The sequence below is a fragment of the Pleurodeles waltl genome, chromosome 2_2 (assembly GCF_031143425.1).
Source record: "Pleurodeles waltl isolate 20211129_DDA chromosome 2_2, aPleWal1.hap1.20221129, whole genome shotgun sequence".
NCBI classification, from domain to species: domain Eukaryota; kingdom Metazoa; phylum Chordata; class Amphibia; order Caudata; family Salamandridae; genus Pleurodeles; species Pleurodeles waltl.
The window spans coordinates 756709452-756722356 of NC_090439.1; the positions used below are offsets into that span (position 1 = coordinate 756709452).

A 12905-nucleotide genomic window follows, 5' to 3' on the forward strand; every position below is an offset into this window, starting at 1 on the left:
CACTAGTGTGACTAGACAAATTAGGTGTACCACAATTGTACCATGTTTTAGGGAGAGTGCACACACACTTGGGTAGCACAGGTAAAGTGCAGAGTCCTAGAGCCAAAAACAAATTAAGCAAAATAGGATGGGTCAGGTCAAATGTTTGGGTTGACCCTGCAAAGAGGGCTAGGTACAACCACAGAGTAAAATAAAAATATTTGATTTATCTACAATTATATGATTTTGCTGAATTTTCTTTTCCAGAGCATCAACCATTACTTGTGTTTCACATGGATGTTGATTGAAAACTGAATACATTGACTGTTTATACTAATTTACAAAAATATAAACTATTTTTAAAATGCATTTGAGAAAACTATCAATATGATTTTATAAAACAACCAATAAACTTATTAAAAATTATAGCTTTCCTTCTACCTTCCAGGTAGTCTAAATTCATTAATTTAGATAGTGTATCATTTAACAAAGCCACATTTATTTTCTTGATTAAAGTACATTAAGCATATTTCAAAAACCTCTGTCTAAGGGCAAAATTACATTACATCTCTCTTCTATTTAATCGGCAATCATTTCACCCTGGGAAGACATCAATAAGCACATGATATTTTACAATATATATCTAACAGGAGCAGCATTAGCCTAAACAGCATGACTGCCCTCCTAGCTGGGTAATAAACGGCATGATGAATATGATATCGTTATGTAAACCCGGATTACAAAAGATAATGTAGAACTTATAAAATTGTCATCTACGTTGAGCCTAGTCAATGATTTTACTCGGTCTACAGCCAGGGTTAAAAAAGCAGCTTCGAAGACTTTCTTGTAATTGCTGGATAGTAGGAGAACAAATTCTGGAGATTAGGCTAAACAATCAGCGTTCCTTACCCTGGAGACGCATATCATGTCAAGCATCCCCAATAAGATGTCCGAAGGAACATTCTGGCTGTTGTACAAACATAAGGTTGTTGCCTGCAGTGCTCCTACATTTGCAGATCTCAATGTGATTTCCATCCTAATGGCTTGTATTTGGATGTACTGTGCTTCCCCACTGAGGGGCCCTCAATTAAATCCAGATTGTAGGCCTGAGAGAGCGTAGCCTATATAATCTATATTAACATGAAATGTTTATGAATTAAGGTGTGATGATGCCGCATAGAAACTATAATAATAGCAATTTTGCTCAGACGTGCGCTTGAATTGTAACCATGAAGAGTGGCCACCAATAGATACGCAACCTAATAATGATAACCAAAATGTTTATGTTACGTTCAAATGAGCTTATACTAACATTTGTGTTATTAAATCTATACTGAAAACCTCATAGGCCTTAAGTTAGCATGAGCTGCAGTTTAGCTGCTTGGCTCTCATATTAAATGCATTTTTCTATTTTTCAGTGTGCTGACTCACAGGGTACATGACCCTGCAAGTTCTTTTTGGAAGATGAATGTAACCATGTAAATCCGTTTACCACGGCTTCTCATCGTCTTGCAAAATAAATGTTAAAATGAATTGAAACAGTGTAGATTAATGTAATGTACAAGGTCAATCAAACCGGTGAAGACAATGGAACTGCTGACCAAAAGATGTGCAAAGAATTACAAGAAGATGAAATGACACCGGACGTGCCATTTCCGAAGGCGTCAATTATAAGGACCAATCAAAAACTTGTAAAACAATATGGGGTGAAGATTAGGATTACCTAATGCTTAATTTGATAGGTTAAAGATAGTGGGGTATAACGAATGTCCAACAGAATTTTTGGGGAATGTACATTGAAAAAGGGATAAAAACCCATGTCACGGGAAGTCATTTAGAGTTAGGTAGGGAATGCTATTGATTTTATCCAGAAACTCTGTCACTCTGTTTGGTGACTTTTTGGTTTACTTAAAACCATCCTCGCCCTTAGATTGCCCATTTACACTTTACCTCCTTATGAGGGAAGTGCCCTTTTGCCCCAGAGCCGAGTTCTGACTGATGGCGAATTGACTGATGTCCTGAAGACAAAGACTGAACCTGTGCGTTGACCTAATCCTTGGAGGGTAATTATGACAATCCATTTGTGATTTGTCTGTTTGCTTTTCCTTTCTAGGTACCAACTGCTTGCTTTGACAGAGACATTAGCTAGATGTTTTCCAAATTAGTGTTCTAAATTGTTTTGCATGAAGCCCAACATGCGAATGCTAATCAGTGGTTAGGACAGGTATTCATCAAACTGACGCAGACAAACGACCGAGATTATGTTTTGTTGAACTGACACGTTATTGACACACTGCTAAATCGATCTATGTTCACGCCATGTTATGTTCTGATGTTTGTGATTCTCGCTTTAATGAAAGCTTATCAAGGTTGCCATATTGTGTCTATGCTATTATGTTTCTTGGTGTTGAGATTAACGCATTTGCTGTTAGATTGTAATTAATAGGGAATAAAAATTCATAAAATTCTACTAAACAAGGTGTGGTTATTCATGGCTGAAAGGTCATGGTAATGTCTTTGAATTGATTAATGACTGACTAAAGTAAAATGCATTGTCATGATAAATATTGATGACATTATTGATATATTGATTGATATATTGATTAGCTATCTCGTCCTAAGGTGTCTCTCAACTGGGTCAAAAGATTCTTTGGCCTAAAACGAGTCCTGATGTGTAATAAAATATCATAAAGGGACACGTTATCAGGCCCATTCCAGCCAACAAATTAGAGCACCATGGCACACCATTATTTTTGCCACCCTGGTCCATTTTATTAGTACAGTATCCTCATATGCTTTGCGTGGTTCAGACCTCCCGTTTCATGATAGCCAACTCTGTTCTATTATAAATGACAGCCAAAGGTGCTGTCAGCAGTAGAGAATTATGTTTTTTTTTTTTAACAAAGCTAGCCCAAGGTACAGAGACAAGGACATGGTCCCACTGTAATGTGAGTGCTTTCGATACTGGCAGCAGGTGCTGTTAAACTGAGGAATCACAGTCCAGCAGCCAACACGGATAAGACAGGCATGAAATCTTAGCTGTGGCAACACCTGGAATCTTGTTATCTTAAATCGTGTGCCTGGGCACTGGTAGCAGATCAAAATCAGACTGTTTATATTAAAATCAAAACCCCAGAACCTGACTATAGATGACAAGCTAAAGCCATTTAAATTGAGAGCTGAGACACTAGAAGACCAATGCTCCTCATTCACCTACAGCAAGCACCTCAGCTTCTAGTAGCTCTGCTTATTACCAGTATCTGTGACAACAGTTTTAAGGGAACAATTATTTATTGACTTTCCAATCTTTACGTTTTTTAGTCTTCCTGGAGTATTTAACCTGGTCTTCAGATACAAGTAACCTAAATTCAATAGTACATTTTCTTTGTGTCATTAAGAATCCTATTTTACATAGTATGATGTGCATTATTATTAGAAAGGCATTCTGTACCCATTTTTAAACTGTGCACATCTGCTAGGAAGCACCTCTACTGTTCTCTTAATATTATTTTTAAAAGCTTAAAACATATTTACAGGTATTTTTTATTGCAAACGTATTGTCATTCCATGTAGGTGACAACATTTTTGTTTAACTTATTTGGTAAAATGTTTGCAATAAACAAGATGTGTTACCAGTGCTCAAGCTTCCAAACTAGAGGCCCATCGCTTTTGTCAATGCTTGTTGTGTAGCACCAACCGTACAATACATCAGTGTGAAGCTAACAGAAGCCTCACAAAACAAACAGAAAAGCGACAACGAGTACGAACACTTTGTTTTTGCACATATTCTATTCAGACTGGATGTACACACCATTGTTATGCTGGCCAGCATCTTAACAGGAATGCTGCTGCTACTGTAAGTAAACGGTGTCATGTAAAGGTCGAGTTAGTTTCTGATTTTGGTTGCCTCGTTGTATAGTACTTTGTGTATTTAGACCTTGACATTTGCCTTTGTAGCCTGAGGCAACGTTCTAAATACGAGAAAGCTGTTAAGGCAGAAGAAAATGTACCTGCCGTTCTTGATAGCATCTTTTCGAAAACAGCATTCATAAAGGCTTTTTACACGATGTACAAGAGACAATGATGTGTACTGCACTCAAACATGACCTACTGGCTTTTCCAGCACTAGCATGTAACAAAAAACAACAAATTTCAGTATAGAAGGCATATAGGAGATAAAGAACTGAAAGTGACGAACATTGCAATTTATGAGTGTACTTTTGGTGCTTTCTAATAGAACCTGCATTTGACTGTTAAAAACAATGACATAACGTACATCCATTAAATAATAAGGTGCTTGGAAAAATTCCTTCAGCAAAATCAGCTTTTCTACATATATTACACTTTATAATGTGGCACTTCATGGAAAATGATGCATATATGGAACACCTTTTTTCCAATGTTAAAAGGGACAAACCTCATTTAAGAACCTCAAGAAAAAAAGACATTTTAATTCTGAATGCATGTGTGCAGTGCACTAAGAAACAGCAACAGCATGGTAGCCAACATACATTTTCAAATCTTGAGCACTCCCCCCCCGCCCCCAATTTGTGGACATACTTCCTTCTGTCTTATGACTTCTCACTCCATATTTAACTGTTTTTCCAGAACAAAAGAAAGAAATCCATTAATGAAACAAGAATGCTTGAAATATTACCAACAAAAGTCCACGAAATAAGAATTAAAAGCTGAATGCAAACATTTTTTTTAATGGGGGAAGGCATCTTGGGTCAAATCTACAAAGCAGGCCTGCAGACAGAAAGCTGCATTTGGCAAAAAATCACAGGGTTTGCAAGCACAGAATGTTTTTCTTTCTTTTTTTTTTTTCAATGTTCGGAAAGCCATTTCATGATTTATATTTTTACTGTTTTGGGATACCGTACACTGGACCAACAACCTCCCGGTCCCTCCTCCCCTTGGTTTTTAAACATCTGACATGCACAAGTCAAGTTATGAATTTTTAAAGATTAAACTCAAAAATAGCACTTAGAAACTAAAAATACTTCGATGAGGTGTTAACACAGCGTCGTAACGGAGTTGTTCCCAATAATCTGACACCAGCACGTCAGACACAGACTCGTGTAGACCCCCCAGGTACAGTACCTTGGTAAAGAAATGAAAACGAGCCGATGCACAAAAACGGGGATCGCGGCGTCTGTGCGAAACATTGAATCCCCGCACTTTGAGCGGCGTCGGTCACATCATGGTGCAGCGACTTCCACGGACTTCAGTGGGGCTGCAGCGATGTCGGGCCTGCGAAGGTTGTTGCATTCCAGCGAAGATCACGGAGTTGGGTGCAGGCGGCGTCACCGGATTTAGCAGCGGTGGCAGTCCGAAGTCGATTTCCTTGGATTTTCACCAGCTTTCCTTCCAAGGGCCCAAGGACTGGATAGGGCACCACTTGTCAGAGCAGGAGTCTCTCCATAGACTCCAGGTTCTGGTAGAGAAAAGTCTTTGCTGTCCCTGAGACTTCAAACAACAGGAGGCAAGCTCTACATCAAGCCCATGGAGATTTTGTCACAAGATGGAAGGCACACAAAGTCCAGTCTTTGTCCTCTTACTCTGGCAGAAGGAGCAACTGCAAGATAGCTCCACAAAGCACAGTCACAGGCAGGGCAGCTCTTCTTCCTCAGCTCTCCTCCAGGCAGAGGTTCCTCTTGTTTCCAGAAGTGTTCTAAAGTCTGTGGTTTTGGGTGCCATTCTTATACCCAATTTCTCCTTTGAAGTAGGCCTACTTCAAAGTAAAGTCTCTTTTGAATGTGAAATCCTGCCTTGCCCAGGCCAGGCCCCAGACACTCACAACGGGGTCGGAGACTGCATTGTGTGAGGACAGGCACAGCCCTTTCAGGTGTAAGTGACCACTCCTCCCCTCCCTCCTTGTACAGATGGCTCATCAGGAAATGTAGACTACACCCCAGCTCCTTTTGTGTCACTGTCTAGTGTGAGATGCAACCAGCCCAACTGTCAAACTGACCGGAACCGAGAATCCACAAACAGGCAGAGTCACAGAAGTGGTATAAGCAAGAAAATGCTCACTTTCTAAAAGTGGCATTTTCAAACGCACAATCTTAAAATCAACTTTACTAAAAGATATATTTTTAAATTATGAGCTCAGAGACTCCAAACTCCATATGTCCATCCACTCCCAGAGGGAATCTACACTTTAATCAGATTTAAAGGTAGCCCACATGTTAACCTATGAGAGAGACAGGCCTTGCAACAGTGAAAAATGAAATTGGCAATATTTCACTGTCAGGACATATAAAACACATTACTATATGTCCATACACTGCACCCTGCCCTTGGGGCTACCTTAGGGGTGTGTTACATGTAAGAAAAGGGAAGGTTTAGGCCTGGCAAGTGGGTACACTTGCCAAGTCGAATTTACAGTTTAAAACTGCACACACAGACACTGCAGTGGCATGTCTGAGACATGATTACAGAGCTACTCATGTGGGTGGCACAACCAGTGCTCCAGGCCCACTAGTAGCATTTGATTTACAGGCCCTAGCACCTCTAGTGCACTTTACTAGGGACTTACTAGTAAATGAAATATGCCAATCCTGGATAAACCAATTACATACAATTTACACAGAGCATATGCACTTTAGCACTGGTTAGGAGTGGTAAAGTGCTCAGAGTTCAAAAGCCAACAGCAACAGGTCAGAAAAAATAGGAGGCAGGAGGCAAAAAGATTGGGGATGACCCTGCATAAGCAAAAAAGTCCAACAGCTACTAATGTGGGTGGCACAACCAGTGTTGCAGGCCCACTAGTGCCCAGAGTAACAAAAACAGCAAAAACTGAATCCAGCACACATCAACAACATGGAAAACAGAAGCAAAAAGTTAAGGGAGACCATGCCAGGGATGAAAAGTCTAACAGTATATATCAATGTTCTGTACCTGAAATCTAGCTGCAAAACATTGAAAAGCTACTGACTCTGGAGTTGGGGTGGTAGCACATTCTCAAAAGTCCCCAAGGGGACTCCGTTCCCTCTTCAAATGTTAAAAATATGTTTTTGGGGAAGTATGCAGTGATCAAATGGAAAAAACAAAACAAGAAAAAAACATTGAAACTTACTTAAAGGGCAGCCCATTTCTTTGAAGAAAATGGGCTGCATTAAAACAAACAACAATAAAAAAAAAAAAATAAAAAAAAAGTACACTTTACTTAAAAGTCATCCCTAACATGGTGGTCTGCTAACCGCACCAGACCATTAGCGCTGTGATGGCATCCATAAGTAGTGAGTCACAATTTGTGACTTACCTGATGAATATTGATGAGGGAGGACAGATTGTGGCCCATTATGATTAGTGAGTTTGCAAAATTATTTGCCAATCACAAGTTAGTGCTTAATGTAGAACCACTTTTTGCAAATGGAAATTTTGTACATTAGGCCACTTGTTCATACTGAAAAACGCACATCGCTGACAGTTTTACATTCCTCTGGGATGGAGTACACAGGACTGAAATCAGATATTGCCTTCATATTTTTTTCTCATTCTCAAAAGAAGGAAAGGGATCACTTTGTCTGTGGTGCATCAACAGCAGCAACAGTGGTGCATCAACAGCAGCAACAAAGTAAACGCTGCAGTTGTAACCATACAAAGCAATTTGAGTGAGCGAGCCAGTTTTAGGTAAATACTGTAATCTAGTGCATAAGTGCGCTCTGGTCAGTTTGAGCACCACTTTAAATGCACTCACGGGCCAGAGTAGTTGTAGTATTACAGCACTAGAAACACAAGAGAAGTGCGATAGGGAAGTAAGAAGGTCTGCTGCTACAATGTCGTCTACAAACAGACGTTTCACAAGGCAACCATGACGAAAGTCCTTGATTTGAGGAAGACTCGACAAAGCAGGCGAGAAATGCAGGGTCGGACAAAAGCAAACAATGGATGTTATTTTCCTCCAGTTAATCTCTATCCTGCGCACGCCTCTCTTCTCTAAACAGACTAGTGCAAGTCACATGCATGTTCAATGTGATCCCCATTACTGTATTTTTTCAAATTCCTCTACACCTTGTCTCAAAGATCATAACCTCTTTTACAAAAGTAATAATCCTGCAACCCAACAAAACCCAATCACCTGTAGCTCATCTGTTGATATCACCAACCGTTTTCAAGAACTTACATATCCCTACCACCAATGATGGCCCCTAACTCCTACTAATTTAATGTACCACCTACAAACTGGAGTACGTTCATGGATTGGAACCGCACATAACTAACCCCAATAAGGAACAACAACCACTGAAAAACCCCACCAAGTTTCATGCTATCATACTGCCTGACCGAAAGTACTTTGTCACATCAAGGATAGTAAGGACTGTATAACTGCAAATAAAATACACCATTGATATCTCTCATGGCCCTCACCAATGCTAGCACCATAACACTCAGCAGTCGGGCAGTCAACTGTAGTTCATACAGACTGCATAATAAGCTGCTTATTCAGCTCGACACTTTTACACTCACTTAAGACAAAACTGCTGTAGGTTATGTCCATCATCCAGTACAGTAGCAGCCCACAGCAGTCAACCACCCATCACCAACTGAACTAAAGAGGCATGGATAACTGAAGAGATCGTCACATGCTGGTGGCCAGCAGAGGGCTTTAATTTAATCCACCACTGCAAGTCCCAACAAGCTACATACATTGACCGCGTCTTGACATCTCACAATGACAAAGAAATATAGGATGAGCTTACTTTAGTACCAAGGCATCTCTCCAACATGTCCTCCTCCAAATCATGCGTGCTCAGGACTATAAACTTAATGGGTCACACTGCGTAGACTATGCATTCCATAACATGATAACCGCACCTCGGTGCACCCCACAGAGGTAAGTAAGCGCTTTGTGGAGACTGCATTACAACAGAAGGTCGATTCTGAATCCTCTGTGTCTGTCACCCCTCAATTACGTCTGCTGCAGCTCCGTAAAACAACTTTTGCACTACATAATTTCCAAGATCAAACTGACAAAACAGGGATGCAACATATGCACAACTCATGCCATTTCAGTTCTCACCTCACTCAAACATTAAACTTTGCCATACGTCGTCAATTTATCTAAGCAACTTTACTTATCAGGACAATCTCTTTCCCTAGAACTTTGATTGAGAATTATCGGATAAAAGTAACCAAGAACTTTGTAGCGCATCAACTTCATCCAATTATACAGCAGAAAAGCGGTGAAACCAAATGCTTGAATAATACCTAAACTATGCTAATTACGTTTCCAAAAATCCGTCTTTTCAGGTATCTAAGCCTTTCTTATTAACCTAAATCAACTATATGCAAAAATGCCTTGGCCCGCCCCAAATGCTGGTATGCCTTGCTTAAACCTGTTATGGAACTAACACAAATATAGGATGTAAAGTGTTTTGCTTAAACAAACCTGACCAAAGAGTAATCTACCAAGAAGCTCCACGTCACTCTGGACATACATACGTGACACTCTTTTTGGTGTAAAAGGTCATTTATTTTAGAACAGGGTTTAAAACACAAACATTACTTAAACTTTTAACTGTATATCTTCTTTTAAAAGCAGATCTTAACTTTTACAATTCCTTTGCCTTCATTCCCTCCTCAAATATCTCCCTTCAATTTTCCTACTGTATATGCTCCCCCATTCCTCCCATGCCTTCCCTGCTTGTAGCCTACCCCTCCCCGCTCTGATCCTTCACCTCCTTGTTTTTCCCCCTGGAAGGGTGGACAAGCCTGCATCTGGCTCTCCACCCTCCCCCATCTCCTGCCACCTCTCTCAAATCACCTGTCCTAAATGACTGTTAACCGCCTCTACCTACCTACCTTCCTGGCTAAATATCCTCTCCTCCCCCCTGCCTTCCTATGCTGGGTGGGTGGGTGGTCGCTGAAAAAAAAAACTCCCTCTCTAACTGTCGGCACGGTGAAAGAGGCCTACCCCACTCTCCACCCCCCCTTATAAACCCTTAACCCAAACCCCACCCCTACTTACCTTAAACCAATGAGGCGCCTTCCGCGCCACTTCCCCCGTCCCGAATACACCCGCGGAGAGACTAGACTGCGTCTCTCTCCCCGCGGGCCCCTTCAGTGTGGCTCGCGGTTCTTATGCTCTAGCTACTCTTCTTACATGAAGACGAAACAAATGTGTCTGCGATGCCCTCGAATACATGAGTTGTGCCCAAAATGGCGAGCAAGTGGAAATAACCACCTCTGCAGACCCTGGAACCAAGCCTCCGAAACCACAGTGCACATATTTTGTACCTGTTCAGCATTCGTGAACGAGCGCAACGCTTTTTGCGACAGTTTTACATTAGGAGTGGGAACGCAGGTAATTGCACGCTTCGATGGAGGAAGCGCAACTCTTAATGCGCAACCCATTAAATTTGCCACTGTTGTCGCAAAAAAAAACGCACGTTAAGAAACCCAAACGACGATTTTCACCAACACAGTTAAAAACTGCCGGCGTTTCCCTGCAACATATTTATTTTTAATCATGCGTCTCTCCGGTGAATATTTTGTAATTTACACTTTACGTCTATTTTGACTCTCTGCCAATGACGAGTACATCGTAACAAGAGACTTTTATTAAAACGTTGTATTGTAATTTAAACAATAGATTTTACTTGTGTATCTTTTGCAATGGTTTTTAGTAACTAAGCATAAACAAAAACGGGGATAGTAAAGTTTAGCACTGTATAGGAATCAACGTTTGAAACGATACAAAAACAGTACAAATCCCAGATTGCAAGCTGCTGATAAAATTCATAGAACGGTTTTAAGTGCTGTAGTAATTTCACACATTTAGCACAAATGCTCACTTAATTCGCCGCAATATTTTGGCACCACCGCGTATATGCTTTTAATTTCAATTAAGCAGTGCCAATGTAAGAACGAGTACGAGCATTAAGGCACTAGGTTTTTATAGGGGTTCAAGGCACCTGTCTAGGTGGTGTGAGCACATCGCACTTCCCTTAGGGCCAGGTGCTGCAAGCATGTTTTGTGGTGGAAGAGACGGCAACAGCACAGGAGTACTCACTTTCGGTTTCTCTGATCAAGCTAGTTACTGTTTAACATCCCCACCCACGTTTAAGTTTGTTTAGTAAATCGATCCGATGGTAGGCTGCCCCGTCGCCGTTGAGTAAAGCCAATATTCTGAAGCATATGGTCCCGTCTTTCTGAACCTCACCAAAAAATATTCTGGTAGCCTGCAGATTCTGCTGCTCGGAGCAAAGACGAGAGTGAACGGGGGCGAACCTACTGACCGGCGGCGACTCAATAGCCGTGGGCAGACTAAGGTAGGCTCGTTTTACCGCCTTTGGAGGAACTGTGATAACTTACTATGTGCTGCGCGGAAGCCGCATACGGAGGACCTTCCGCATACATGCGCCAGATTTACGAGCACCAAACCTTCGGACTAGCCAAAAGTGCGTTTTGCTTCGTAGAACTCGTATCAATTAACAAGAACGTGATTTTTGTGTGTGCGGCAAACGTTGTTTACTAAAGCGCAGGCGCCCCTTGGCTTAGCCTCTACACTACTTCCTAACAGGAGGGACCTGCCAGACACCCCTCGTGACAATCATTGTGACATTATCATTGGACGACTGCATGGGCGGAGACTCTTTAAAAAACTCCAAGGAGGGCAGGTGCTGTGGTGTTGAGAATGGGTCTTATTTACGTTGCAAGATAACAGGACAGTGCACGTTCCAGTACCTTATTGTGGGGGAATGTTTATGTTTAACGTATTCAAATAGCGTTTTCTATGTACTTGGTAGCAGGTCGAGAGTGTTGAACGCAACTCAATTTGCCTGTTTTTTTGATGGTTTGACCTGAACTGTTGTGCGCTAAACAGTTGGATCACAATATAACTTTGGCGTAGTTATCTTAAATGTTTACATAACATGTAATTCAGGCCACCGTGATTCTCAAAACAGGGATCGGTAATAGTCATACCTATTGACATTGTGTGTACAAACAGTTCTACATAATTAATCCTTCTTGTAAATTATCTCTAGCTCATGCTGAGATTAACAAAATCTTCATATATCCTACAACTTTTCTATGGGGTAGAATTTATTTGTGCCCTTCAGTGTTGTTTTATTTCTATATTTATGTGGTCATTTGAAGCTAGTACCTTCTGCTACGAGGGTAACAGTCACTCTGCTTTGTGTTTAGTGTAGTTAAATGTATCATCTCTACAAACATTGAACAACCATTAGTAATTTATGTATACGTTGTGTATCGGAAGCCGTGACCAAAAATATTTTTATTTTTTTGTTAAACTTTGTGAACAGCGTATTATGTAGTCAATAATTCAGTGTTGTTTTGTATATAAAATGTTTTATTTTATCTTATGAGATGTTCTATATTTGACAATTTTCGATGATACAGTAAACTGATGTATTAAGAGATCGTTATTGTGACACGCTAAGCTGTGATTTAGTAGTTTTATAAATAGTTAAGAAAAATATACATGTTCACTGTGAAATAAATTGAACTGTATAGGTTGTCGCAAATCGTCACGTTTGGCCCCGTACCAAGTGCAAAAATATAGACACACTCTGTGTAAAAAACAAAAAATGGTATGATCTACATGTCATGTGCTGGAAACCCTGCATTTCCAACTGAATTTGCAATCCTTACGAGGACATACATTAAAAGAATCACACATTTTTATTATAATAATACTAGCTCATTAGAATACTTGTACTATGTCGCACGATATATAAAAACCATTATTATTATTACATTATGTGACGATTTATACTTTGTTATACGTGAATGCGCATTAAAGTCGGCTAAACATTAGCATCATGTAGGACATTTAACCAACATGTTTAGCAAGTGCAAGAAGCCTTTTTTTTGTAAAATGATACATCTTTATTTCTGAGTTGCTATAGATTAATATATATCTAGTGTTTATGAATGATGACTTGAATTCATTG

The 12905-nt window shown here is 40.3% G+C and overlaps 1 protein-coding gene across 4 annotated transcripts in view; it reads left to right on the forward strand.

The window, feature by feature from the left end:
- Positions 1-11052: 11052 nt before the first annotated feature.
- HNF4G (hepatocyte nuclear factor 4 gamma) overlaps positions 11053-12905 on the forward strand; it is a 423834-nt gene continuing 421981 nt past the window's right edge. For 3 of the 4 annotated variants that reach the window (XM_069220373.1, XM_069220376.1, XM_069220377.1), the window contains exon 1: positions 11054-11258. The gene's annotated coding sequence lies outside the window, so the exon portion shown is untranslated. Of the gene's footprint in view, positions 11259-12905 lie in introns of all 4 variants that reach the window. The other variant, XM_069220374.1, reaches the window with a different exon arrangement.